The sequence below is a fragment of the Pinus tabuliformis genome, chromosome 7 (assembly GCF_031772625.1).
Source record: "Pinus tabuliformis cultivar Carrire ecotype Pingquan chromosome 7, CPIR1, whole genome shotgun sequence".
NCBI classification, from domain to species: Eukaryota; Viridiplantae; Streptophyta; class Pinopsida; order Pinales; family Pinaceae; genus Pinus; species Pinus tabuliformis.
Window position 1 is genome coordinate 679412945 of NC_142293.1, and position 6552 is coordinate 679419496.

The following is a 6552-nucleotide window of genomic DNA, read 5'->3' on the forward strand; positions in this document are numbered from 1 at the left end:
CATGGCGTATCCATTGGCATTGGTCTCGATCTTGAAAGGTTGTTGGAGGTTAGGTAAGGCCAAAAATGGTGAGGTGTTGATCTTCTCTTTCAGTGCATCAAAGCCTTCCTACTGCTTTCCTCCCCACTGAAAGGTTTGCTTCACACTCGTCAATGCATGTAAGGGGGATGAAATGACAGAGAAGTTGGAAATGAACCTTCTCCAGTATTGTACCACACCCAAAAATCTACAAACCTCTGTAACATTGGTGGGTTTAGGCCACTTTACAATCACATAAATTTTAGAAGGATCTATTTTCAATTGTCCACCTCCAACAATGTGACCTAAGTAAACCAAAGAGGTCTTCCCAAACTCACATTTCGACATTTTGACATACAATTTTTCTTTTTGCAAAACATCAAGCACTTTCTTAACATGACACACATGATCATCCCATGTCCTACTATAAACAAGAATGTCATCAAGATACACGAGTACAAAATCATCAAGAAAAGGCCTGAAAAAATCATTCATCGCCCTCATGAATGTGGTCGGAGCATTTCATAGTCTGAATGGAATCACTAGCCATTCAAACAACCCTTGTTTCGTCTTGAATGCAGTCTTCCATACATCTTGTTCTACAATCCTGACTTGATGATAACCATTGTGCAAGTCCAATTTTGTGAAATAGACAACATTTTTCAATTGATATAATAAATCATCAATGCGAGGGAGATGGTACCAATTCTTCATCGTTATTTTGTTGAGTGCCCTATAGTCTACGTACATCCTCCATGTGCCATCTTTTTTGGCACCAACATGATAGGTGAGCCGCATGGAGAAGAACTTGGCCTTATGACCCCTTGGTTCAGCAATTCATGTACCTGCTTCTTTATCTCCTCCATCTCAATGGCTGACAACCTGTGCATACTAATGTTTAGTAAAGGAGCAACCTGCTACAAGTGAATCTCATGTTGGATCTCACACTTTGGAGGCAACCCACTTGGTTCCTGAAAAGGCCCATCATAGTTAGACACAATTTCATACAATTCTTTTTTATGAGTGGGATCACAACATTGGAAAGCTTCAGATGTCTCGACATCTTTTTCTCTCACAACCATGAGCATGCACCCTTTGTTGGAATTAATCAATCTCTTCATTTGACCTACACTTACAAGATTGGCATTGATTTTGGCGCAATGAGCTCTAACAATGTATTCCACCTCATCTTTCGTGAGATGATACTTGTTTTCATGGCGAAAGAAAACTACTTTCTTGTCATACAAATATGGACTCCCCAATACAATACCACAAATATCCAAGGGTACAACATCAAGATCAACCTCATCAACTAGTTTGGATGCAATCACAAATCTAGCTCTACATTGCTTGGTTACATGTAATTTTTCTTTATCACACACCCAACCAAGAAGGTATGGTTTTAGATGAGGCTTGGTCTCTAATCCTAACTTTTTAACCAAGGATTCTAAAATTAAATTTGTTTGTGAGCCCGGATCAAACAAGGTTTCCACTTTAGTATGTTTCATTATGACTCTAATGTGGAACAATTCAATTATCTTTCGTTCATTAACAAGAGGCTCATTTGAAGAACTTGTACTTGCATGCGATTCATAATTTTCATTAGCATGAAGAGAAAGAGTACCTTGCGTGCCCACTGCTATGATCAATGTCTCATCACCGGAATCAGATCCAAGGTCTTGCTGTGTGGTTGGCATCATCTTTTTCTTTCCCTTTCCACCAAATCTCTTTGGTTTCAACTTCAGAAACAATTTCCAACAATGTTCATCATCATGGCCTTCCTTCTTGCAATGTGTGCAAGGTGGCTTTGCTCCTTCCTCCTTCTTGGTTGTGGATGCCTTCTTGTCCTTTCCCTTGCCTTTTCCTCTGAAGTTGCCATTATGAGGTTTGGAAGATGATTTTTTCGGCTACTCTTCTTTATCATTATTGCCCCTACTTTCAAGGTGAATGGCCTCCACACTAGCTGCACCAATAGCAGTAGACTCAAATAATAACAAAAAATGTATGATGTAACTATGTAAAGCACCAATATACTTTGTTACAATTTCAGGCGAATCAAGTGAAATGACCAAATTCAATGCTTGTTTTCTAAACTCTTATGTGAAGCTTTGTACAATTTTACCCTTTCCTTGCCTTAAATATTTCCATTCCATTAAAGCTTTTGTCGATAACAGAAAGCATAAAATTGATCTTTTAATGTAGAAATAAAATTGGACCAAGAAGAAAGGATATTACCCAAGTTTTTGTTGCCTTTTTGCAACTTTCTCTCCCACCAAACAAGAGTGGTGTCACTCAGCTGAAGAGATGCTAATTGGATCTTTGCCTCATCTTCCTCAATCTATTGAATCCAACAATAAACCTCGATCTGTCTAATCCAATTGTTTAGTTTCTATGCATTACATTCTCCATTATATGTGGGCAAATCAAAATTTACATCTAGCTTAAAAAATGGCTTCTTAGATGTATTCCTATGATGCATGTTAGAGTGATGAGAAGAAGAAGAAGAAAAATTGTCATTAGAGGATGGAGAGGGCAGTTCAGGAGGATCTCCTCTTCCACCTTCATGATTTACCGATGCATGGTCATCTGGATCTTTCTTCTCAGGCTTGATCTTCTTCTCATACATTGTAAACAACTTGTCAACTTTCTTTGCCATGGTGAAGAAGATCTTGCAATAATTTCTCTCTTCCTCCATTCGAGCTTCCTCATTTGCCATGTTCCATCTTCGTGGTGCATGCCCTACTTTGAGATCAAAGGATTTAAGTTTTTCTTCACCTCTTTGGAGCTTGTTCCTGGTTTGCATTCACTCATGCAACTCACATCAAGAAGACCTGCTCTGATACCAAACTTGATCAAGATATTTTAACTTCAAGGATGCATTAATAATTGCATATTAACCAAGTAACTTAACACATGCAAAAGAAGAGGAAATCATAAAGAAACCATAAGATCAAAGGCACACAAATGATTTGATTACGGAGTTCACCTATTTTGGGCTACAACTCCAGGCACTGCACAGAGTGGGGAGGCCTTCTTTCATTAAGTGGCATCAAAGAAATCAACTACAAACAACTTTACAAAAATGACCCTTATACGTACAATTCAGATGATGGGCTAAAAATGGAGACCTCGGCTACAGAAACAAACAACATGGTTGGATACCTGGCGCAAAAACGTGAAAAATCAACTTTTATTCGATATATTATGAGGCAGTGAGCTACTCATAAGATCCTGATCATTATCCTGTGGGCCATCTCCTTCGAACAGAGGATCCTCTTCTTCTTCATTCACCAAAGGGGGTTTTTCAACCTCTTGTTTAGGGGAAGACAAAATAGTAACTAGGTCCTGGTTTTGGGTATTGGAAGTGGATAATCCCTGTTTAGACATACTTTGAGTATGACGTCCACTCAGAGACACATTCAGATTCTCAATCACTTTTTGTATTGGCGTAAAAGGCCCAGATGTTGCTACCGACTCTCCTTGGAGGAGTCTCCTTTTTCTTTTCTTAAGGGTAACATCAACCCTTTCACCTTGTTGTTCTGTTGCTTCAACAACTGGTTCCACAACTCGTATGGAAGGCTTATTCTGCTTATGGGACCGAGATTCCTCAACAGGTACCTCCTCATGGCCGGGTTTCCATTTTTGTACTTTACTTTTCTTATATTTCTTCTTTCCCAATTTTGGGGCCACTTTTTCTACTAAAGTACTAGGGTTTACCAGTGCCTTCAGAGATTTCACCAAACTATCCTTCTCCACTGTAGACGTAGGCACCACTGCAGGACTATGATCTTGTTGAAAACTAAAATCTAGCGGAACCTCAACCCCAAGGCTTAGGTTCTTTGACAGGGGACTGACAAGCCTTTGTCGTTCGTTCACCTGAGTTTCCTCCCCTGGAAAATTTTCAATCAGAAAGTCTTCCCAAGACTTCTGTCGTTTACTTAACTCGGCCACAACCAACATTTTGATGAGACTATGATGACATACAACAGTTTCAGGGTTTTTACTAGCTGACTGAACTCCTTTAACAATTTTATATAAAATCTTAAGTTAACTTCTCGACCTTCCGAAAAATGAAACAACAGTGTGACATGATAGAGAAAAATGGTAGCATACCTACCTTCACACGTAATGAACCTTTGTAGTGTTGTAACAAGCGAATACCATCTTTCCTCTAGGAAACTATGTAGGAACCCTTCAAACCAATTCAACGATTTGTAAGCTGGTTTAATAAATTTAGCACAACCAGTTGGGTCGAGCGGCCCTACTTTGAAGAATTTATCACCAGACATAGGTAACCATGTCACCGTACTTATAGATTCCTTGGTGACTTTAAATTTGAAGCTTCCAATCTCTACATCCTTTTCTTTGAAGCTTCGAGAAAGAGCCTAACTGACCTTGTCATTATATCCCTAAAATTTGTGAAGAAAGCCCATCCACCCTTTTTCTTCGAACAATTCTTTGCAACTAGCATATTTTGGGCTTCTTGAAAACTAGACGAAGGTGGGTTCGTGATGATCCACCCCCACGCCTGAGTTGAAGCAAGTCCTGGAAGTTTTGCCGAGATGGAGGGTCTCACATTCATTTTCATTTCAAAACTTATCAGCTTTAGAGGAACAATTACCATGCGCCTTCGGCCCTGGATTAATTCAATAAATAATACTTGGGAAATTGAAATGATAACATACATGCACAATGTAATGATGAACCAACGTTTGACGGGTGGCTTGTACGATACAGGATGAAGGGGCAAGGTAGTGGACAGGGTGGTGTCTCTAATGGCAATAGGGATTAGTTACTATGATGATGAGTTGATAATTAACATGTGGTCGCATAATTAAAAATGAAAGAAAGGGTAATGAGGACAAGACATTAAGTCGAAAATGAGAGGACAATTAAATCATAGCGAATATTGGAGACAGATTACCACTTAGCCTATTATGCATATACTTATAATATAGTCTAAATAAATAAAACATTATCATACCTTGGTTTTGAATTTCTTAATTTTCTGGAGCTCAAGAAAAAGATAGAAGTACTGGTTTTGATTGTTAGTGGAGCATGATCTTCATAATTGATCTTGTGATGATGAATTAGCTCAGAACATCAAAATGATTTCAAAATATCATTATTGTGCCATCCATATTAATTTGGTGTTGATGAGCAGAAGTTATCCTTGTATAATTCTTTGAAACTTTTCCACAAATTTTAGAGAAACCTTCTAGTATCCCTGCCTGATGTATCACAATGCCAAGTTGGGTGCATAATGTCAATGCCAAGTTAAGTATAGAATCCTTTGAAATGATTTGAAAAATGAGCAGAATGTCTTTCCCTCAAATATCCCTTACAACTTGACTGGAAACTTTTCCTGCTGATTATTATAAAGAACCTGAAACATCATCCCATGGATTTTGATTAGGCCTGGGTGATTATTGCCTGGGGCATTTCAGTTTTAGGGAGTCTGAAATGCACAAAAGAAGACTCCATAGTGTTATTTTCCGTACTTATTCTGCTGAGCCTGAAAAGAATAATTTTGTACTTAACAGATCCCTAGCTACTGCCACCTCATAAGTTTATTGAGCCTGAGTTAGCCACTGCTCGGGGTATTCCTTTTTAGAGAGTCTGAAAAACCCGAAGTAGACTCCAAGGGGGTTTCTTTTACGTAATTATTCTACTGAGCCCGAAAAAGAATAATTTTGTACTCAGTAGATCCCTAACTACCACTATTCCATTAATATTTACGAGCCTGGATCAATCTTTGCTCGAAACATTCAATTTTTGGGAGTATGAATCGTTCAAACAAGACTCCAAATTGTCCTTTTCCGTATGCAATTTGCGAAGTATGGTTAAAGGAATAAACTTACCCTTGACAAATTTCCCCTTTATTCTATGTGAACTCAGGGGGAAAACAAACAAGTCATCCCACTATTATTTTATATTATATACATAAATATAAGTATACAAATATAAATAAAACCAATTTGAAGAACTAGCAGGAGCTGGATCCTTTTCTTGAACCAACTCCATTTCTGGATCTCGCTTTACTTTATGTCAAAATTCTTGGTGAGAGAGTGGTCAGTGATATATATTTAGTCGATGACCATTCACCATAAAAGGGGGTCCGATAAGCATCAATAGTTTTTATTCTAACAAATCCATTATCGAAGACCTCTTCCACTTCATAAGGTCCCAACCATCTAGTCGAAAATTTCCCTTTAACATGTTTAAATTTACTATCATATAGAAGTGCCCAATCTCTTGGTTGAAAGACATTTTTCTTAATATAATTGTCATCCCACTGGGCTCTCTGATCCTGTACTAACATGGTCTGTTGAAATGCATCCTACCTTATTTCGTCAATCTCATTCAGCTGTAGTAACCTTTGCTTCCGGGCTTCATTCAGATTCATTCCCAATTGAGTGGTAGTTCGAAATGTTTCTATCTAGAATTAAATGGGAAGTAGCACTTGTTTCCCATATACTAACTCATAAGGAGTGTTTCCAGTCACATTCCTCCAAGTTATCTGGTAATCTGACA